Source organism: Suricata suricatta, chromosome 5 (genome assembly GCF_006229205.1).
Source record: "Suricata suricatta isolate VVHF042 chromosome 5, meerkat_22Aug2017_6uvM2_HiC, whole genome shotgun sequence".
Taxonomy (NCBI): domain Eukaryota; kingdom Metazoa; phylum Chordata; class Mammalia; order Carnivora; family Herpestidae; genus Suricata; species Suricata suricatta.
This window is the reverse complement of record NC_043704.1, coordinates 13,471,614-13,494,499: the sequence shown is the minus strand read 5'-3', so window position 1 is coordinate 13,494,499 and position 22,886 is coordinate 13,471,614. Positions and strand designations below refer to the sequence as shown.

The following is a 22,886-nucleotide window of genomic DNA, read 5'->3' as shown; positions in this document are numbered from 1 at the left end:
TAGGACACTTGCCAGGTCTCTGCCCTCCCAAGAACCGGGAATTAGGTCTTGCCTAAAGGTTTCTAAGACCTGTCTGCCTTATTATTTTCTCTCTCCCTGCTGGATGAGGGACAGGAAAGGAAATAAGGAAAACCCAGAAAGACCCCACAAGGGACACAACACTAAAGCAAAAAAAAAAAAAAAAAAAGGAAAACAGAAAAAGCTTCAATGATGGAAAGGAAGGTGAGTGTCACACATGGCTTTCACCAACGCAGACTCAGCCAAGCGATAAAAAAAGATATATACTCTGAGGGCCAGACCTCAGCAATGTGTCCTCACTCCCCATCTCCAGGCTTTCAGAGACAAATGGAAAGTAACCTGACCTGGTAGCATGATTTCCCAAATAAACCAAGTTATGTCAAGAAGTCTCCCCTTCCTGGGGCGCCTAGGTGGCTCAGTCAGCAAAGTGTCTGACTTCAGCTCAGCTCATGATCTCACGGTTGGAGCCCTGCGCCGGGCTGTGTGCTGACAGCTCGGAGCCTAGATCCTGCTTCGGATTCTGTATCTGCCTCTCTGTCCCTCCTCCATTCTCATTCTCTGTCTCTCTCAAAATAAATCAAGTTTTAAAAATATTAAATAAAAAACAAGAAGACTCTTCTTCCTAAGGAGAGAGAAAAAGTGAGCAAACCCTAAAGTGGAAAAAGGCAGGGTACTATGCGTATCTTCCAGAAAGCTTGTAGATGGTGAACCGCAGAGGCACCCACTTCAGAAAAGGGCCCATTTCCACTTCCCCGCAAACATCAGGCTCAGGGCAGTTGTGTCGTCTAAATACCCCAGAGAGCTGGGACAGCAAAGTTACATTTTGGCCACAGTCTCTGACTCAAACACACGTGTTCTGGTGGCTCCTTTCATGAATACATCACGTGATTTCCGAGACACTTGATACCGCTGGTTTTCTCCCTAAGTTTTGATAAAGAACACCTAACAGTCTTCCCCAAGTTCACGCTCACCCTCATGGGCAAAGCCTTAAACCGGCCTTCTGCATAATTTGCTAACCACGCCCTTGGGCCTCGTGCACACGTCTGTCCCCCTTGCTCCTGGCAGGCCTGCCTCTCCCCACCCCCACCCCAGCGTCTCTGTCTGGATGTCACTCACTGCTTTTCCCCTGCTCGCTTCCGCCAGCCTGCGAACCCGAGAGGCCTAGTCTGTGCCGCTTCCGCGAGCTGGCAGATTTCAGAGGAAAAAAAAACCACCCGAGAAAGAAAGAATGGCAGTTTGACACTGCACTGTCACAGTTAAAACGGGCCCCGCGCGTGACCCAGGCTTGGACACCGATGCCTCGTGCCCAATCACAGCTGAGCCTGCATCTGCCACGGTTCACGGACCCGCCGCTCCATGCTGGGGGACCAGATGCCTCTGTTTATGCTCCCCTCCTCCCGTCCTTCTGCCGGACGGCAGCAAGACAGAGCCGCCAGTCATCACTAGACTTCATCTGTCCCCACAATCTTGTCTTTCAATATATTCTTTCCTCCACCCCTTTCTGTCCCCACGCACCCTCCCCCAGATGACCAGAAGGGGTATTTCTCTTTTTAAAGTTTGACCCAATAGAACAAAGCGGAATAAAGGACTAGTCAGGAGGGTGTGGATCACTGTCGTGGGAAGGACGCCCTGGGGTGTTCAGCAATCCAGCCGGGAGGCCGCGGGCACCCCCTGCCCCCTGTGTCACCACGACTTCCAGCTATACATCTCGCTGTGGTTGTTTAGGAACAGCCCACTGAGAAGCCAACTCTGGATGCCTGCACTTGGCCTTCTCAGGAAAACTGACCTGCGGTGCTACAAGTCAGAGACAGCGAGAAACAGCGACAGATTTGAAGTTGACCGCCAGCTGTCATCTCTTCAAGGCCCCCAAGATGGGCTCGGTTTTGTACTGTAAGTCATCCTGGGCACATTTATCACCCTTTCTGCCCACCCTCAGGCACGCGACTCCCACAGAGGAAGGCCTGGACATCCCTTCGTGACTTGGTGGCCTACACACACAGACTTATCTGCCCCCCAGGGCACAGAGCAAAGGGAAGGTCCAGTGTCTGCCTCATGTGGTGGCCGCCCTGACGCCCAGAGAGCCAGGCTTGCTCACAGGAGCGTGAGTGCAGGAGACCGAGCCCAACGTCCCCTGGCTCCTCAAACACCACACGTCCAGCAGAGGAGACCACGTGGGTTTTAGTGAAAACAGGCACTCCGGTGTCCAAATGCAGTGGCTGCCCCTTCCATGCCAATGGTTGTCCTTACTGAGGACACACGTCCTAACCCCCCAAACCTGAAACTCCTCCCTTGGTCATTGTTATTATTCTTGGAAACACTCGGGATTTGCTTCCCCTTCTTACTTCCCCTCCCCCTACAAACCCCTTCTGCCACTCCCTGCTGCCCCCATCTAGACATTTCTCTTCCCAACATTGGACTTCAGAAAGAGTTTTTGCCTAGAAATTATATCACCCACAGTGGCAGGTTTTATGGCCACTAGAGCTCAGCTCCATCATGCAAGTCTCACAAATAAGGATTTATTCAACTAAATTGTAATGAGACACAACCAGGCTTCGGTACTTGACTAGGCGTTAGACATACACAGGTAGGTAAATCAGGGCCACTTGCCCTCAAGAAGTTCACAGAAGCACCAGGAAAATGTCACCAGTTCATGGAAATGAAATGGGATGAGAGGCACCTGTTGAAAATGGCACTACGAGATGCTGTGAATGGAGGCAGTAGGCTCTGCGGGGGTTACTGGAAGAAGGCTTCAGTGGAACAGAACCTTGGAGGGTTCAAAGGAAAACAGGAGGCGGAGGGACAGAAGGGAACACTGGAAAGAGAAAGTGTCATTCTTTCCACTACTGTGCGCGTGCCACAAGCAAACACGGTGCTGGGTGCTGCAGACCCAAAAGTGAGTAAGACTCTGTCCTGGCCCCGGTGAGCTTTCTGACATTTGTAGAAAATGGGTATAATGGTACTTCTATTGACAAACAGGCTGTGCACGCCATATGGTAATTTAACAAATGAGGTTTTGAAAAACAATTCATGTATAGCGGAGCAGTTGCCTAAATATGTCAGGTACAGACCTATACTTTGCCACATGTTGTGCGCAGGCTGCAGAAAACTAAGAAGATCTAAAGATGAAATGTATCATCCAAATATCCAAATAATATTTATCACGCATGGAGCACATGCAAAGCACTGAAATGCTCGGTGGATTAAAGAGGTGTAGGGATTAGCATATTTGAGTATGTACAAACCAATTTGTAAGCCTTTTATATTATGTTTATAATATATTATAATATTAATAATAACATAATATTATTAGTTTTCCAAACTAGACTCTATCAGTAATAATTATAATTTTAAATCCTCAACTTGGGTATTTTTTTCTTAACCCCTAAGTCTTCCTTCAGACCTGAGGAGTTTTTGAATGACCACTAGCATCTTCAATGGACCACACAGCATGCATTGCACACTGAAAATTACCTGGGACCAATCTCAACAAGAAAACAAATCTGCTTCTTCAGAGCAAGGCGGGAAGACAAGGAAGCATCTTTTCACCTGGGAAAGATTAAACTAAAATGTAAAACTTAACTAAAAGCAAAGGTAATATCATTTATGTTACACATGAATTACTGGAAACAATGGATGGTCATGAGGCTCTACTCTGAATTAATAAGAAACAAATGCATGTGTCTGGTGTATATAAAATAATCTAAGAATTTTACATTTTTAATTTTTTTTATTTTACATTTTTTGATTCAAGAAACCAACCCACTGGTATTGGGGGGGTGGGGGCTACTACATGGACACATTGAGTTGGAAGTCCACAAGACATCACTCATGCCCAGGTACTGGCACAGGGTCAATGAAGTTTGTTGAGTGAATGAGTGAATAAATGAATAAATGCAATTCTAGCTGATCTGACGATTACAAAGATAAACAAGGCACATGTACTGCTTTGAACAGAGAAGATATGGAATAAATTATGCTAGATGAACAATCTACTTAACCTATCAGTAAAGACTATCATGGAAAGGCCTATTATTCTTACGTAGATTCAGTGTAAGAAAGGAAAAGGAGTTGTGGGGAAAGAGGAAGGATACAGAAATGGAAGGGAACTTTCTTAGATATCCTATGGACTCCAATTCTCCTTACATGTCCAATATATTCTTCTGATGTCAAACTTAATTTAATTTTTTAAGGTTTTTAAAGTTTTGTTTCTTTTGAGAGAAAGTGTACGTGCACAAGTGGGGAGGGGCAGAGAAAGAGGAGAGAGAATCCCAAGCAGGCTCCTTACTGTCAATATGGACCCCAACTCAGGGCTTGAACTCACAAATTGTGAGATCGTGACCTGAACCAAAAGCAAGAGTCATGTGCTTAACTGACTGAGCAACCCAGGCAACCCTGCAAATTTAAATTTAGCTAAAATGTTTTAGCAAAAAATAACCAACATATTTTGGCAAGATGTCATTCAAATAGTTAGAAAGAATGCTCTTGAGGTGTGATATCACATGTAGGGGGCCCCCAGCACTCAGAGATTCTACATGATATGTTTCCTTTTGAAAATAGTTTAGCATCTGAGTCATAGCTCCCCATACATGCTGAGCTCAGAGTGACTCCAAAATAAGGCACAAACACTGACTAATTAATTCCCATGACAACACAGGGAAGCCTGAAAAGCTCTGGGCAGCACACACCCCTTGGGCATTACCACGGATTTATTTTTAAGAATCTTGTTCTTTCTAAGACTTTCTCTGATCAGCACTTTCCCACCCCCACTCCCTCCGAAGAAACAAAACAAAATGAACAGCAACCCGGGAAATGTGTCATGTATCCATGTGTCTCATTTCTTTCCTCTCTCTCTCTCTCTCTCTCTCTCTCTCTCTCTCTCTCTCTCTCCTTTCTCATCAAAAACAGAGACTTTAATCTTGGGTGGTGATTACCAGAGTCCCTGCCTGTGGTTCAGCACCAAGGACACCTCCCGCGCTTTGTGAAACCGCTAGTACAGACCACTCTGAGATAGAATGAGAGCTTTGGTCCAAAGACCAGCAAGAAAACAGCCCACCAAAAAAAGTATCTAGCCACAACTTAATTCCAGCCTGCTCTCACTGCAGTGACATTCAGACAAGAAAAAAATATCTGTCTTTTGTGTACAGTACATCATAAGCACAGATGTCAAGGGTGGTTGGTACTCTTCATTTCACAAATGGTGAGATGGAGCTTCACCTTCCTTGAGTCCAGGGATTAGAAGTTGTTTTCCACTGGACCACTCCTTCTTCTAAAGTGTGTTCAAATATCAGAAAATCAGCAGCAGCCGAGGGGGTCAGACAGTTAAGTGTTGGACTTGCACTCAGATCATGATCTCACAGTTTGTAAGTTCGAGCCCCAAGTCAGGCTCTGTGCTGACAGCTCAAAGCCTGGAGTCTCCCTCTCTCTCTGCCCCTCCCCACTCTTTCTTTCTCTCTCAAAAATAAACATTAAAAATGTTGTAATTAGAAAATCAGCTTTATGCTAAATATGTTTCCATTTCTCTCCTAAGAAGTTTTCCCCTATTGATAATTTTTAATAATTATGAAAGTATTGAAAGAACATCTCTTTGGGAATTTATTATAAATTAACAACTTACAAAACTTTTGTATTCCCTTCTCCCAATCCCTGACCCCGGCCTCAAGATGCAGAGCTTTCATTTCACTTTTGAGGCCCTCCCTACAGTGATAAGCCCTTCTCACACACTGTCAACATTAGTTCTCATGGCCACCCTATTACGTAGGAAATATATATTTTTTTTTACAGAAAAGGAAACAGAGGCTAAGTAAAGAAGTAAGTAAACTTGCCCAAGAGTTCACAGTTAATAACTGATAAAATAAGAATTCTCAGAGCACCTACATGGCTCAGTCGGTTAAATATGTGACACTTGATCTCAGCTCAGGTCTTGATCTCAGAGTCATGAGTTCAATCCCCTCATTGGGTTCCATGCCAGGTGTGAAGCCTACTTAAAAAAAAAAAAGAATTCTCATCTGTTCTGCCTATTCCAAACCCCCTACTACTCTCCCATAACCCTCCAAATGTCATTAACTGCACTTGAATCAGTGCCTAAAAGGATCAGAAAGAAAAATACTGTTTTTTAAAGTGTCTGCTGTCTATGCCCCCTTTATTTTAGAAGAGAACAAGTCTTCAGTTTTAAGAAATACTTTAATGAACGTCTTCGTTATGAAAAGTAGGGTAAAGGGCAGAGCTGGGAATGAGGAGGGAGAGACAAAGAGAACCAAATGGTTCTGCATAATAATAAAAAAGTGGGTGCTTTCAGTTTTCTCTGGATTGACACCAATGACAGAGGTTTAATGAGAGGGATAATCTGAGAATAGTGGAAGTGGACAGAGAGCTCACTGGGAGAAATAATTCCAGGAATCCAGAAGGAATGGCCAGTAAAGGAGGCAGATCGTCTTTTCCCAAAATGGCCACAACAGTATTTCTATTCCCACCTTCGCTTCCAGAATCTTGCTACTCTCTATCAAGAGGTCTATTTCCACTTGTTTTGAATATCCACGGGCTTTTGTGACTGCTCCCACAGACAGAATGTGGTGGGCATGATGCTGCATGACTTCTAAGGAAATAAATTCAGCCACCATGTTGTAGAGAAGCTCGGGCCACATGGAGAAAAAATCACCTGGAGGTTCCAGCTGAAAGCCCAGCTAAGATCTCAGCTGACAATCAACACCAACTGCAAACATGGGAGTGAGTGAATGAGCTTTCAGATGACGTCAGCCCACAGCATCCAAGCTGCCCTAATGCTGGGTAAGTATAGTGAAGAACTTCAACAACAGCGATGCTGGAAATCCAGTTCTAAGTTTTCCATCTGTCTGTGCTGTAATTATACTGTAGTATTCCCAAGCCTTTCATAAAAATCCAGTAAAAGTTCATTAGCATCATGTTAGAGATGCCTTGAGAAGTGGAGGAAGGGAGCTGTGTCCATGCTTGGTGGGAGGGGTGCCTGGGGAGAGGGGAGTAGACAGAATAACAATGAGAGAACCCTCAGACATGATGGAGGGAAAAAAACAGGGGCCAGGCAGAGAAAGAGGTGATAGGCATTAACCAGTAGAATGTAACTTTTTCTCCACTTCATCATACACACACACACACACACACACACACACACACACACACCAGGAATCCTCAGAAACAATGAGAAAGGGACTGCATTTCTTTTGAAAGAGAGTTCTGTTTAAGACTCTTAGAAGAGGAGCACCTGGGTGGCTCAGTCAGTTAAGTGGCCAACTTCAGTTCAGGTCATGATCTCATGGTTCGTAGGTTCCAGCCCCTCGTCAGGCTCTGTGCTGACAGCTCAGAGTCTGGAGCCTGCTTTGGATTCTGTGTCTCCCCTTCTCTATGAGACCTCCCCCGCTCACTCTCTGTCTGTCTCTACCAAAAATGAATAAGTGTTAAAAAAATTTTTTTAAATAAGACTCTTACAAGATTGGAGGCTCCAGTAAACTCTGAATTAGTCAAATGTATTGAGTAGCCACTACCTCATAGGAAGAATGGCTCTGGTCTGGGGCAATTAATACAAATGGGCAAATTTTGAAGATTTTTTTTGAGAGAGGGAGTGTGTGTGTGAGCAGGGGACTGGCAGAGGGAGAGTGAGAGGGAATCTCAAACAGGCTCTACACCCATCATGGAGCCCATCATGGAGCCCATAGCGGGGCTTGATCCCCAAGACCATGAGATCATGACCAAAGCCAAAATCTAGAGCTGGATGCTCAACCGACTGAGCCAGCCAAGCACCCCCAAGCAAGTAAATTTTGAAGGAATAAAGTGAATTTACAAATTAAAATTAGGTCTAGGTCTCAGTAAGACTGGAAGAAATGGCTTAGAGAAGATACTAGTTTCGTTCTGTCATGTGAGACTCTGGGGTCAGACATCCCAGTACTGACGTATCTTCTCCCAATTTCCCATGCTGCCATTTTAGGGTATTCTGCCTCCTCTTCGTGGTGGGAGGTAAAGAGTCAACGGGATGAGGGGCCAGTTAGCTCTTAAGTAACGTCCTTAAAAGCTACCATGTTACTCTTCCATTGACGTCCTGACCAATGGGCCAGAAATTAGTCCTATGACCACACTTATCAGCAAGAGAAGCTGAAAAATAGCCTTTATTCCACAGTCAAGTGCCCTCTGGGAGTTAGGAGTTCTAAAAGGACAGCAAGGCTCTAGGGCTGGGCAACTAAAACCACTGTCAAGGTGACCAGGAAAGTGTCTGTTAAGGTTCAAAGCAGAAAACATTTAAAATGGGCAGAGTCACAGCTCAGCCCTCTTCCTCCAAACCCCAGCTTCTCACTCACCACAGCCAACCAAAATTAGCACTGAGCCAAGCGTTGACTCTCTCCATTGTTTCACAAACTCTGGGATTGGGGAAAGTTATTCAACGGGTACCCAAATAGTTCAGCTGACCTATCTGGAATGGCCATTCTGAGCCTTGGCTTTATAAAACTCAAAGCATCCTCCAAATTCCATAAGCAGCATAGTAAAGTCAATAAAATATTTTCAAAAGAAGGTTATATCAGTGTTGCTTAAATAAAAAAAAATATACACATGCGTCAACACACACATATACACACATACAGACACAACCTATAGTAGCCATTTTTTAAAAATAGGGGGGCACCAAACAAAATAACCAATAAGTGAAAGTCACAGTTGCCTAATGGTGGAAACCAAAGTGCCAGGGGAGAACCAGATTTGTTTTGGTTGCTCACTCAAATGCCATAAGCCTGTCCAACTTTTATATCTTTACATTCAAAATTTCTGGTGATTATTTTGCTTTTGATTTTTTGCAAATTTTGATTTCGTTACCTGACTTATTTTGTTGAACACTGAGGAAAAATTTTAAGTTTATTTTATTTATTTTGAGAGAGAAAGAGAGAGAGACAGAGAATCCCAAGCTGGTTCCACACTGTCAGCACAGAGCCTGATATGGGGTTTGAACTCACGAAACCTGAGATCACGACCTGAGCTGAAATCAAGAGTCGGATGCTTAATTGACTGAGCCACCCAGGTGCCATGAAGCAGATTTAGTGAAGGCAGAAAGCAGTCTTAGAAGAGCCATATTTGCCAAGGCTCTACGAGAATGATAAAACCAGGGGCGCCTGGGTGGCTCAGTCAGTTAAGCATCCGGTTGCGGCTCAGGTCATCCTCTCACAGTTTGTGGGTTCGAGCCCCGCATCGGGCTCTGTGCTGACAGCTAGTTCAAAACCTGGAGCTTGCTTGGGATTCTGTGTCTCCCTCTCTCTCTGACCCTCCCCTGTTCACCCTGTCTCTCAAAAATAAATTTTAAAAAATGGTAAAACCAGGAAAAATCAAAGCCACCACTCAGCTGCCCAGAGCTGCTTCAGCGTCTTTGTCATTGCATCAGTATTTCCAGATGCCCATGACTCAGGGTTCCAGTGATAGCAGCGGTCCTGGTGGCAGCAGTGGTGACAGTGGTGATTTCCTTTTCTTTTTTTCCAAATAACCTCATGTCTGCAAGGCCCTTCTACCACGTTGAGGTTTGGCATCTCGTATGTTTTCATCAAAATCACTGAATTATTTTATTTGCTTTCATTTCTATCCAGGTCACTAGCTTCACCTAAAATTAGGTGCAACTCACCAGGATTGTGTGACCCTTGCTAGAAACAGTATTGTTAACATGGCTGTGATTTCTGGGCCTCATCTGACAGTTAACAAGAAATTGACACAAAGTTTAAAGCACTTGGTGAGATAATAATACCAGAACAGTCAGAAAAACAGACCATCAAATGCTGGCTCAAGTGTTGAATCGAGTGGATAATAATCCAGAAGAACATGCTGACACTATCCTGCATTAAGAAATACTGAGAAAAGTCTCAAGGTGTTTGGGGACTTTAAAGTAAAACCAGCCCTCGTTCTGGAAGCCAGGCATTTTTGATGGACCCTCTATTCCTTGGGGACATCTTAACCAACCATGGGGGTTCAGTGACAGTTTAGAAGACACATTTCCCGAACAGATGAGCTGTAACAGACTGGAAAAATGGGGCCATGTTTTTCATTTATTTCCATTTATTTAATCTGAGTTACCAGTATAAAAGACTAGGGCAAAATACTTTCAAACAATGAAAGCAATTCATGTTCCACACATTCAAGTTTCCATCCCATGAGCTCAAGATGGAAATAAGACTCCATCCCCATCATTTCTTGAAGCCGGCAGGACACATTTGTAGTCCCTCCAGCTCTTTCAGACAGAATTGGAAGGAACTGCCGTGAATTTCACAGAAGTCAGTGCTCTGTGACAAAGTTCACGGCTCCCCATACCACCTGCCTTCCGTTCCCACCAGAAGCCATCATTCCTGATTAAAGCAAACACTGCCAATTCGGCCGGAGCCCGGGCAACTCCAGTCCCCTCTGAAAACATTGCCAAAACAGATTTCTGATTGGGTCACGTTAGGTCACAGTATCCACGGGTGGACGAAATGCAGTAAAAATTTTATGGGCCACTAGAGACATATTGGATCGGTGCAGAATAAGCACTGTTCAAAAGAGCACCGTTGGCTTCAGGCTCTTTGGCCGGCTCCTTGGCATATGGAAACTTCCCCAAGATTTCCCCAGCATCCCCTGCAGCCCATTGCCCCCACCCCCTCGCTCCTCTGTCAGTCCAGACGGTGAAGCCTATTCTCTTTCAGCTTCATGCCTCACAGGGAACAAAAGAAATTTCAAAGTGGGTCCCTCTCCTTTGTTAACACTGGCAAGAGCTCTCTGAGGAAGAGTGGGTGGGTGTTGGGGGAGGGGTGGGTGGGGGTGGGGGAGCAATGAGGCAGTAGCTTTTCCAGAAGCTGTAATTTTTATCAAATGCCTGCCAGCCTCCACTAGTATGCATTAACTCTGAGAAATGATTGCTAATGTAAACTGGTGCAGCTGCTCTGGAAAACAGTGTGGAGGTTCCTCAAAAAACTATCCATAGAACTCCCTAACGACCCAGCAATAGCACTGCTAGGGATTTACCCAAGGGATACAGAAATGCTGATGCATAGGAGCACATGTACCCCAATGTTCATAGCAGCAATGTCAACAATAGCCAAGACATGGAAAGAGCCAAAATGCCCATCACCTGATGAATGGATCAAGAAGATGTGGTATATATACACAATGGAGTACTACATGGCAATGAGAAAGAATGAAATATGGCCATTTGTAGGAAAGTGGATGGGCCTCAAGGGTGTCATGCTAAGTGAAATAAGTCAGGCAGAGAAGGACAGAAACCATATGTCTGCACTTATAGGTCTAACAGGAGAACAGGAGAAACCTAATGGAGGACCAGGGGGAGGGGAAGAGGGAAAGAAAGTTGGGGAGAGAGAGGGATGCAAAACTTGAGAGACTATGGAATACTGAAAATGAACTGAGGGTTGAAGGGGAAGGGGGAGGGGGGAAAAGAGGTGGTGGTGATGGAGGAGGGCACTTGTGGGGAAGAGCACTGGGTGTTGTATGGAAACCAATTTGACAATAAACTATTTAAAAAATAATAATAAAAAAAACAAGAGAGAGAAATGATTGCTAGAGACACCTGGCCATGTCCCCGCCTGGTTCCAATGTGGGAGTGTGGGAGGTCTGCAGAGGCGCCCAGTTCCGCTGCTGGGTCTCTCCCTCTGCGGGCCGGTGCTGAGGGGAGTCTGTCCAATGATGGAGGGCCCTGAACATCCTACAAAGATATCTAGACCTGATCTGTGGGTTCTGGGAGCCACAGAGGATGTCTGAGTGAGGGAGAAGACTGTTCTCAGGTTCTTTTGAGCTTTGAAGTGTCATCAACAAAATGGTTCCTGAAAACTGCAAACAGCTTCCCCACACCTACGGGGTCACCTGATGGAGCTTCAGTAATGGGAACCAGAAGTTCCTTTTTTTTTTTTACCACCGTAAAAAAAATATATAACATTAAACTCATTAAATTTACCATCTTAGCCACCTTTACATGGCCAGTTCAATAGTGTTGTTGTTCACAGGAATCTCTACACAGAAACTAGAAATCTTTAAAAAAAAAAAAAAAGCGCTCTGACAATATTGATGGGACCATTAACATTGAGTGCTTTCTTTTTTTGATTTTTTTAAGTTTATTTACTTTTGAGAGAGAGAGAAAGACAGCATGAGCGGGGGGAGGGGCAGAGAGAGGGAGACACAGGATTCAAATCAGACTCCAGGCTCTGAGCTATCAGCACAGAGCCCAATGCGAGGCTTGAACCCATGAACCCTGAGATCATGATCTGAGCCAAAGTCGGAGGCTTAACCGGCTGAACCTCTCAGGTGCTCCAGTAACCAGAAATTCTTAATCCTACTTAGTCTCAGTTCTGTTATGCTGAACTATGAGTCTCTTCTCTGAACCTCAGTCTCCTCACCAACAAAATGGGAAGAAGTGTTTCTTAGGCCCCCTTCCATGCATAAACAAGCAAACTTTATTTAAGTCAGATCTGAAGAAACGCTAGTTATGGCTTAGGCCTCAAAAATCCTTTGACATATTTCCAGAAGAGACATCTTCCATCCAACTCCTCACTGTCAAAGTGAAAGGCTCTTTCTGCTTGAGAAGGGAAAGGCACCATCACTGACAGACTGATGGACAGAGGAACTTCCCATTTTTCATATATTTTTTAAAAACTTCCTATTTTATATATATGCAAAATTTCTGAGATAGCTGCCAGACTATCACCCACCCCACATGACCTTCTGTGATTCCTCGGTAGCCTGTGACTTTAAAGAGGCCTTGCACCAAGAGGCGGGGGTCTAAGCTCACTCTCCTTGAATCCCAACAGGCTTGTAACTCACTTGTAACCAACAGAATGTGACAGAAGTGATGTTCAGTGACTGTCAAGGTATGCATCTCCCACTGTGCCCCCTAGAGCACTTGTGCAGGCCCTGAGCTGCCATGTTCTGGAAAGGCCCATGAGGTGGCCATTTTGTAAGGAAGCCCAAACAATCTCACACAGAAAGAGCTCCTGGAGAAGCATGTGAAAACACTCAAAGGGACAGAAAGAGGTGTACAGACTGTTCCCAACTGCTCCAGATGCCTGATATTCCAGCTGTAACCACTCTCTGACCACAACTACATGAGCGACCCCCAGACAGATCCACTCAGATGAACCTTTCCTGAATTCATGACCCACAGAAGCTGTGTGAGACAAAATAGTATGATTGTTGTTGAAACTACTAGGATTTGGGGTGATTTGCTACACAGCCTTGGTAACCATAGCAAGTAGCAAGATAAGAGGTTGGTATCAAGGCCAGAGATGTTTAGGAACTGAGGCTCAAAGGATGGTGCCTGTTTGCTTCCCCAAAGAGCCACTAGCACAAAGGCACACCCTCCACCCAACCTAGCATGGGCGCCTCCTCCTTCCCAGCCACTTGAACTGACTGCCCTGCTACTCAAGAACTGGCTGCTTACACCACCTTCCTAAGCCCGCCTCTGCCCCCAGAGCTTAGTGTGATGAATTATAAACACACACCAGTGTATAGAACAATCTCCTGAAATACTTCCCTGCCTCTACCCAGATTCTGACTCAGTGGTTTTAGATGGCAGCCAGGCACATCTGATTGCAGGTGGGGAAATCCACCCCAGAAGAGCAGAAAGCAGAATGGGATGTACCACGTTTGCCTGAATCCAACCCTCAAATGCTTGGAGGCTCTCTCCCCACTCACAACAGGGATCATTTTCTGGATTAATTCTGAAGGCACAAGCTTTAGGTCTCCAGGAAGATGTTTTGTCTGGAAAACTTTTATAGGATAGAGACCCCTTTCTGGTGCTAAGTGGGCAGGGACAGGAAAACCCAGAGCTGAGAGCATCCAACGGCTCTCCCGGGACATCTGGGACATCTTCGGCTGAAAGCTATAGGGAAATGGGGTCACCAACTGCTCTGTCGGTCTGTCTAGATGGACCCCTCCCTTTCCTGACCCTCACATGTACAGCTTGTCCCTGCTGATCATTGTGCAGTAAGAGACTTTCCATCCTTTCAGTAGAATGGTGCCTAACGTGCTTACCCCTTTCTCCTTCGGAGTCCGACATGCACTCCTCTCTGTGGTCGCCATATTCAGCCCCAACCCGGAAGTTCACATTCCAGAAAGCCTCACTTTCCAGGCTTTGGATGGTATCCCCAGCTGAGGCTGAGGCTAAACAGTCTCACGTTGTGTTTTTGGCATGACACATTACCAACGGTTCAATGTAAACATTTAAAATGTCTTGTGCTTTATGTAGCCTTGTTTGGGCACCCTTATATCCTCACCCCCATGTACTAGGAGCTTCAGCAAATAAAAGCTGCAGCTCAACCTCTGATTCTAAGATAACTCAATTCATAATTGCATAACTATTTTCCTTGTACAGATTCTCCCCTTTTCTTCAGGTTCTTTTGATCCTGACTCCACCATCAAATTTAAGCTCGCTGAAGATAAAACCCTGGACTTCAGTTTATCTCCAGGGGGAAAGAATAGAGTTTAGGGCAGGGGGAGGGTACGAGTTATGTCCAAGTCTTAAAGAACATGGTAAGATCAGCCAGGCCAGAGAAGACAGCAACATTCATGCAAGCGTATGAGCCAAAGCTCCCGGGCATGAAACAGCCTGGCACTTGCAAGAAAATGAAAAGCAGCTTAGAATTAGCAGAGGAGCCAGGCTCAGTTGGTTAAGTGCCCAACTTCAGCTCGCGTCATGATCTCATGGTTTGTTTGAGTCCCACATTGGACTGTCGGCGCAGAGTCCGCTTGGAATCCTCCGTCCCCTTCTCTCTCTGCCTCTCCCCTTCTCCTTTTCTTTCTCTCTCTTTCAAAAATAAATAAATATTTTTTAAAAAAGAATTAGCAGCTGAGTAAAGAGGGGGAAGCTAGCAGGTGGGGCTGGGGAGGCAAGTTAGGGCTGCGGAGCTTAGGAACTGGGCTGTTTCTCAAAGACTTAAAGCAAAGGAGCAACAAAGATTTTCACTTAACAGAGATCATCTTGGCTAAAGTGTGGCTGGCAGATTCAAACAGAACAGAAGGAGAGGTGAGTCAACTACGTGAGCTGCTGTAACACACTCCCACAAGCCACAGCCAGGCTGGGGCCCAGGAAGTGCACTGGCTGGACAGGAAGGGTTGGAGGGATCCTTAAGGGGTGTCGAACTTGGGATTCCCCCAGAAGCAGGGCCTGTGACAAGTGTTTATTGTGCAGGCAGTTGAGGAAGGGATCCCACAAAAGGCAATGGCGGTGGGGGTGGGGGGTAGAGAAGGAGTCAGACGGTCAAGGGGGTGTTGTTGGTCTGGTTGCAAGAGAGGGCAGCGGGGGCTAGATCCCCCATGGGAGGCCCTCCAAGGCGGTGTGTAGGGACCCCAGAGCCATCCACTTGGAACATGGATGGAGGAACTACTTACCCATCACTTCCCACCTCCTACTGGCCAAGGTTCTTCTGAAGGAATGTCACGTTTCCGGAACTTCCAAGCTTACACGCAAGCCAGAATGGCTAAGCAAGGGTGCCCACCAGCTTGGGCAGAAACCAAGTGGTACCCTCTGCCCTGCTCTCGGGATGCACCTAAGAGCTGATGGTCACTGCAATACCCCCAGCCCAGAAGGGAGCCAAGAGAGTTCGAGAAGGGGCACTAAGGGGGAGAACGGAGAAGCTGGCCAGACAGGGGAAGTGGAGGAATACCAGTTTGCAGACTGGGTAATTACGTGGATGGCAGTGCCCTGTCCCCCTGTGGATGGGCACAGGAACCATAAGGGGCTTCATTAGCGAAATGCTAAATGGAAAGAACAGTGGGACCCTCACAAGATGTGGGAGGACTTCTGCAGAGCCCTCAGGCCGGAAGCAGAGCTCAGGAGACAGAATGAGAAGCCCCAGGGTGGGCGTGTGGACAAAGTGAGGGGTCTCCTGACCCGAAGGCAGGGCCCTCAGCTGCCTGGAGGCTCAGAGGGTAGAGAAGCTAATGTAGGAGGACAAGAATAGAAGAGAAACAGGAGAACCATGTCATGGAAGCCAACTGATTGAAACACAAGGTACACGCCCTGGAGGGCTTTGAGCACAAGACCAGAGGAGTCATCTTTCTTCACTCTCTTTAAAAAAAAATGAGGGAGGGCTTGCTTTGTGTTTTAAGTGTCCAGTCTGTCCCTGGTACCACCTTCCCTGTCACCACGTCCTGTCACCCTCCCCCTATGGTGGCATCCATTCTTGTTCCCTTCTCACTGTTGTCACTGCCACCGTGTAGCTTCGGTGCCGCTGGTGTCCCTGAAGTTCTCCAGCTCCGGCCTCCCCCCTCCTCTCCTTCGGCCTGATTTTCCTAAAGAAACATTCTGAGCAAGTGACCCTTCCTGAACTTTCTCCCACCAAGGAGCATCCCCATTGTTTGCTCCATTAACAGTGCGTCTATAAGCGCCAATATATTTGTCTCCCGGAGCACTTGAGGAGGAGTTTCTCTTGAGAAAACAGTTAGGAGTGGAATTTCTGGGTATGTTCATTGCTGTCCTAATTCTCAACTTTTTTCTTCTGCTCACTGACAAACCCTACATTCCAGAGCAGTAGGATCACTGCATTTCTAGGACAGCCCAAGCCTCTATCTGTGTTGTTTCCATTGCATGGAGTGCCTCTTCCCTCCAGCCCCAATAGTCCAAAGCCCTGCCATCCTCTGAGCCCAGCTCACACACCACCCCTCTTCCAGGAAGGCCTCCCTGACTCCTCCCCACCAGAATTAATCTCTCCCTCCTCTGTGTTCTGAGGCACTTGATTTTTCCCCTTCATCCTATTCTACTGTGCTATTTCCTCTCCCAGGAGCAAACGCAATTTCTTTTCTTTTTTAATGTTTATTTTTAAGAGAGAAAGAGACAGAGTGTGAGCAAGGGAGATCCAGAGAGAGAGAGAGAGAGAGAGACATGAGAATCCAAAGCAGGCTCCACGCTGTCAGCGCAAAGCCGGATGTGAGACTCAAACCCATGACCATGAGATCATGACCTGAGCTGAAGTCAGATGTTCCACCCATGGGCCACCCAGGCGCCCCACTAAAGCAGTTTCTGTATCATGACCCCCCCCCCACTACTAAGGTGTAATGGACACCGCCTTCCCCAAGGCCCACTTTCTTTTCACACTTTCTCATCTCTGAACTAGGAAAGCATCTTGCATTTGACAGTGTATCATGGTTTAATTGGCAGCTTTTTTTCCTTAGTGCTTCTTAAAAGAACAGCGTGCCTATGGATACCTTAAGATTCCACTAAATACAGTAGGAGCTGTTCAATATTTGCTGAATTGGGTGAGTTTAAATCACTTTGGGTAGGAGAGAGAATCTAGACTTGCTGCTGGATTAGAACCATTATGATGCAATTTAGGGCTTCCCCAGAGCTCCCCCCCCTCCCCCCCTCCTCTGCCCTCTGTGATGATGGACTTGCCCAGAAAGGCTCCACCCATTCTGAACCCACACAGGGAAATAACTTTCTTAAAAACTTTCTCTCACGTGCAGGGTCCCAGCTGCCGCCAGCAGCAATCTCAAGAACAAATCTTTCTCTGGCGTGTATCTCCCCTCTCTCTGTTTTGCAACTCCTTCTCCCTCACCTTTGTTTCCTGGAGCCCCTCACCCCCCCAAATAAACCACCTACACCCAAGCCCATGTCTCGAACTTTGCCTTGGGGGAACCCAACCAAGACTACAAGGATTGCCATAAAACCGTCCTCCGGGGGGTCTGTGCCTACTCTTGACAAAGGAGGGAAGGGGCCTCGGGGTCTGCGGGCAGCCTAGGCTCCAGAGAGAGCTGCCTCTCCCCTTGTCCCTCCCACCCATCCCACCTGTCCTGTAGACAGGCTAGAGAGCAGGATCTCCCTGGACTTGTGGCCCCAGGACAAGGCACCCAGGGAGGGAGCGTCTCCAGGGACAGCGGGGTAGGAGGACAGGAGCCCTGCCCGGTCTGGGAGGGAGGGGCGTGGGGAACTGGGGCCCGCACAGCGTGCTGGGAGCAGATGGGGCTTTCCGGGAACCAGCGCTAATTAACCGGCTCAGCAGCTCCGGCCCAAGCATATTGCCCGAGGCCCCCGGGGGCTGAGGCCGTGGCTGCACACAGGCAGGCGCCCACCAAGCCCGGAGAACCCCAGCCCAGAAGAAAGGAGGCGGTGGAGGGGGAGGGAAGCCCCAGGAAGTGGTCCTCTCTCCCTTGTCCGGCAGGGGCAGCTTCCAACCCAGATCCAGACCACAGGCACCAAGGATGCAGGGGGAGGAACGGAGGGGCAGGAAAGCTGGGGAAAGAGTGAGAGGCCTCTACTTGGGAAGGCAGCAGTCACCACCCACCTGCACTAGAGCCAGATGATGAATCTCATAAAGACTGCGTGTGTGTGTGTGTGTGTGTGTGTGTGTGTGTGTGTGACAGACATTCAACAACTTTTAAGTCACTTCATCTCCAACCCCAGGAGGTTGCTGGGGAGGTACCCTCCCACCGCTCAGGGAGGCCCTGCAGGTATCGCCCTGAGTCCTCAGCCTTCCCCTCCTCCCCACCCCCACCCCTCCCAACCCTCCTCCCCACCCCCCAACCCCTCCCAACCCTCCTCCACGCCCCCACTTCCCACCCCGCCCCTTCCTCCCTACCCTCCTGTGTTCCCTCTCTGGCCCCTCCCTCATTTCCAAGCACAGAATTCATTGTGTTTCTGCCATCAAACCAGAGGCAAAATGTGTGCTATTTGGGGAAGACACTGAAGGGAAATAGTTCAGCCTTTCTATTTTAATTGGAGTTGCATGGGGCAGACGGTTTGGGGGCCCTTGAGGGGCTCAGCTGGTAAGCATCCGACTCTTGATATCAGCTCAGGTCATGATCTCACGGTTTATGGTTTGTGGGATCGAGCCCCCAGTTTGGGCTCTACCCTTACAGCATGGAGCCTGCTTGGGATTTTCTCTCTCATCTCTCTCTGTCCCTCCCTCACATGGACACACACACAAAGACACACACAGAAAAACTCTCTCTAAATAATTAATAAATAAACATTTTTTTAAAGGAAGACATCTTTGGTCTTTTTTGTGATAAACCCACTGACAGGTGAAATGGGCTGTATATTATGTATACCAATTAATTAATAATCAACACTTGAAATCTGACCGGGATCAAGGTGCATTTTTAAATTGAAGGCAAGATCCTCCCAGACACAGAGCAACCTCCACACACCTCTGCCAAAGGCCTTAACAAGGCTGACTTGCCTGGTTCTCTCCCAGCTCCCAGCTCCCTTCCATCCCTGACTCCCCGGGGCACAGCACATCCCTAGCTCCAAGTAGGAATTAGTAGATTTTTGTTGAATAAATAAATCCTCTTTTTGAAATACAATCCCTGAATTTGCAAACAATAGGTAGCGAATCCGCTTTCACTGAATGGGGCAAGCCTGCCCCTGCCCCAAGATGCAAGTCAGCGAGGAGTGACGAAAGAATGCTGTAATTAGCACATCTACAAGCCAGGATCCAAAATATGCTGCTTATGTCCCGTTTTGGTGTGTGTGCGTACGTGCATGTGTGCTTGTGTGTGTGTGTGTGTGTATGTGCGTGTGCACGTGCACGTGTGCATGTGCGTGTGTGTGTGTGTGTGTGTGTGTTTTAAGTTCTTCCATTTTCCATTCTGAAGTACTTAAGGGTAAATAATCTAATGTCTGGTTTTGCTTCAAAATACTCAGCAGACTGGGTGTGTGGACAGAGCAAGGCTCACCACGTGTGGATATTTGTTGGAGCTGGCTGATGGAAACACCGGAATTCATAAAACTATTCTCTCTACTTTAGAAGCTAAATTTCAAAACCACATTTGAGGGGCGCCTGGGTGGCTCAGTCAGTTAAGTGTCTGGCTTCAGCTCAGGTCATGATCTCACGGTTTGTGGGTTCGAGCCCCACGTTGGGCTCTGTGCTGACAGCTAGCTCAGAGCCTGGAGCCTGCTTCGGATTCTGTGTCTCCCTCTGTCTCTGACCCTCCCCTGCTCACACTGTCTCTCTGTGTCTCTCAAAAATCAGTAAAAAACATTAAAAAAAACACACATTTGAATTTTCCGCTATAAGGTATTTTTAAGGGCGCCTGGGTGGCTCAGTCAGTTGGCCTTTTGTGAAGATTTTTATTCGACACCTTTTCTGCACAATTTGAAAATTCTGGGGTTAAAAACGATTTTAAATTCTAGAAATGTAAACCTTGATTGTAATTTCAAAAGACAATTGAGTACCTAAATTGTTACTATGTAAATAGTATTCAAATAAGTACAATGATCTGAATAGTAAAATAAGTCAGGGTGCTTGGACATTGTGGCGGGCTCCCAAAGGCTCTCTGAAAGACTCAAGTTGTCCTGTTCAAGGGATCATCAGCAGATTTCCAAAAGGGAGCGTACAGCGATGTCACGTAACCCATCTTTAGCCTGGGTCTTGAGCAAGCAAAACCATTTCACAAATGCTGAGCCTGTGTTTCCAAATGCATTCCAAAATGACCTTGGAAATCCAGGGCAATGGATATAATATTTTTAGAGTCAGGAGGGATGGACTTAAAAGAAAAAGAGTTACCAGGGACTGGGGGTAGGGGAAGGGGAGAGATGTCATTTAGAGGTACAACCTTGAAAACTTGCAGATAAATACATGCTGGAAATCCAATGCACAGCATCATGATCATGGGCAATTTTGTGGTATAAGCATCAAACTTGCTAAGAGGCTAGACCTGAATTATTCCCACCCCAAAGAAGAAATGGTAAATACATGATGTGATAGAGGTGTTAGCTAACACTATGATGGCAATCATATTGCAATAAACAAACGTATCAAAACAACATGTATACCTTAAACTTACATCATGTTATATGTCAAATGTATTTCAAATTAAAAAAGGGCAATTATCGTATCAATATTTATCACTGGGGCATAATAATTGTAAAAGGAGTGAGCTCAACTCCAAAGGATGGAAAACTAAAAGTGGTTTTTACATATACATTTAATGTACATGTTAAATACATGGATAGGTACGTGTGCAAATGCATGTGTAAATATCTGTGCATGTGCATGTATGTGTGTATACATATACTGATATATTAAAGGGAGGAGCCATTTTCCAAGGAAAGGTGGAGTCACATAAAATAATATTATTTTGCCTATTATAAAGACCATTGACTAAGAACAAATATCAATTATTCAAAAAATCCTGATATCGACTCCTTCAGACAGTGACTGCCATTATCCCCATTTTTTAAAATCTTGCTTTTTTTTAAAGTTTATGTATTTATTTTTGAGAGAGAGAGAGCATGAGCAGGTAGTGGTAGAGAGAGGGAAACAGAATTCCAAGCAGGCCCCGTGTTATCAGCAGAGTCCCACGTGGGGCTCGAACTCGCAAACCGGGAGATCGTGACCTGAGCTGAAACCAAGAGTTGGACACTTAACTGACTGAGCCTCCCAGGTGCCCCTGGTATTATCCTCATTTTATAGCTGTGGAAACTGAAGCCTGGGAAGACCACATAATGTAACCAAGGTCATACAACCCTTGAACACCTCCCCCGTTCCCATTTCCCACAATTTAAAGAGCTCTATTGTATTGAAAGGTTGCAAATATAAATAATGGTTGCCCCAGCACTCTTAAGAAAAATCTAGATCTAGCTGTGCGCTGGAGGATGTTCACCTCTCCCACCCTTTTCTCAAACTAGCTAGCCCCTTTCCTAAACCAGCACTCAAAACGAATGACTTCCAAGGGAGCTCTCCATGGACAAATCAAGCATCTCCTATCCTAACCGATTGAGGCACCCAGGCGCCCCAAGTCACGGTCTATATTAACACAGCAGCCAGACTGCCTCCTTAAAAACCGAGTCAGATCAAGTCAGCTCTGCTCTGACCCCTCCAGGGATTCCTCTACTGCATCCAAAGTCAAAGCCAAAGTCTTTGGAATGCCCTGAGGCCCTACAGGATCTGCCCCTGTCCATGCCCCCTCCCTCTCCCCACCCCCCAAGTCCCCCTTGGACCTCATCTAAGGCTACAACTCTCCCCCAGCAAACTCCCCCTGAGCACCAACCTCCCATGTTCCTCAGACACAGCAGGGCTGTTTCCTGCCTGGAGCGCACATCCGGGGACATCCTCGTGACTCACTCCCTCACCTCCTTCCATCTTTGCTCAGGGCATGCTTCTTCAATGAGCCTGCCCCAACCTCCCCCGTTTAAAATTGTAACCTCCACCCAGAACTCCCATCCCCCAGGCCCTGCGCCATTTTTACCCCATGGCACCCATCCCCTTCTTACCTAGGATATCCTGTGTTTTCTATACAGTCGATCTCCCCTCCCAACACCTGACGCAGAGTAAGCGAGTAACACCAGGAACACGGTGACTTCTACATCCCAGGGCTTTGGATGGTACCAGACCCACAGTAGACATGGTTTGTGAATAAATTACTAACTGAATGAATGGATGGCCATGAAAGACAAGAGCAGAAGATGAATCTTTCAAGAATCCTTCCTGTCTTCTCTCCCAGTCCTTCTCTCACTGGGAAAAGGAAGTCGATGTGGTAGAATGAAAGACCTCAAATTCACCTGAGGAAAGAGTCATACATCAAGACTTTGCCCAAAAGCAATATTTACAGTAAAACAATAAACGTGGACACTTAACCAAGGATCTTCTATGTCCCAAGCCCCCTGGAAACTGCTTTACCTGCTTCTGCTTCTTGAAACCCAACCCGATGAGGTACTTGGGTCTCATCTGTGAGTGTCGTGAACCTTTGTTTTTGTGGTAACTATTGTGACACCAGCTGTTTTCTAACAATACAGTTCTGGCACAGTCACCCAGTGACCACAGGCTGAAGGCTCGCTCCTCCATGGCCCTCATTTCAGATACCAGCCACCACAGTCCTACTAACTGACTACAGACTCAAGGGTTCCCATGGCCCCTTCAGGTTTGACAACCCACTAACATAAGTCACTGAACTCA

The 22,886-nt window shown here is 46.6% G+C and overlaps 2 long non-coding RNA genes across 3 annotated transcripts in view; one reads left to right on the top strand and one right to left on the bottom strand.

Moving 5' to 3' along the window:
• The window catches only part of LOC115291549, a 35,574-nt gene extending 12,888 nt beyond the window's left edge, over positions 1-22,686 (bottom strand). Inside the window, exons 1-2 of the long non-coding RNA XR_003908529.1 lie at positions 22,611-22,686; positions 22,205-22,492 (exon numbers count right to left, since the gene is read on the bottom strand). This is a non-coding gene — a long non-coding RNA (uncharacterized LOC115291549). The remainder of the gene's footprint in view (positions 1-22,204; positions 22,493-22,610) is intronic.
• LOC115291548 lies at positions 1,354-6,926 on the top strand. Of its 2 annotated transcripts, none has more exons than XR_003908527.1 (3): positions 1,354-1,908; positions 3,406-3,609; positions 6,501-6,926. It is a non-coding gene; the product is annotated as an uncharacterized LOC115291548 (long non-coding RNA). The 2 variants fall into 2 exon arrangements; XR_003908528.1 differs by lacking the exon at positions 6,501-6,926 and having other exon boundaries at positions 1,354-1,556; positions 1,744-1,908; positions 3,406-3,699.
• Positions 22,687-22,886: the final 200 nt, after the last annotated feature.